This window comes from Cynoglossus semilaevis, chromosome 15 (genome assembly GCF_000523025.1).
Source record: "Cynoglossus semilaevis isolate Cse_v1.0 chromosome 15, Cse_v1.0, whole genome shotgun sequence".
Lineage (NCBI taxonomy): Eukaryota > Metazoa > Chordata > Actinopteri > Pleuronectiformes > Cynoglossidae > Cynoglossus > Cynoglossus semilaevis.
In genome coordinates, this window is record NC_024321.1 from 3,262,820 (window position 1) to 3,263,022 (window position 203).

A 203-nucleotide genomic window follows, 5' to 3' on the forward strand; every position below is an offset into this window, starting at 1 on the left:
AGTGTCTGTGACCACGGTGGGCCACCAAAAATGCTGTTGCAGGAGTGACAGGGTGCAGCTGATTCCAGAATAACAAGCAAATCAAGACTTGTGTACTCACTGGAGAACTTGGGATCACACCACGTCTGGGACAAAGAGGCGATTAGCTGGATCTGTACCAGGGTCTGGTTGGTGTTGCTGAGCCCTCTTCACGACCTCCTCAA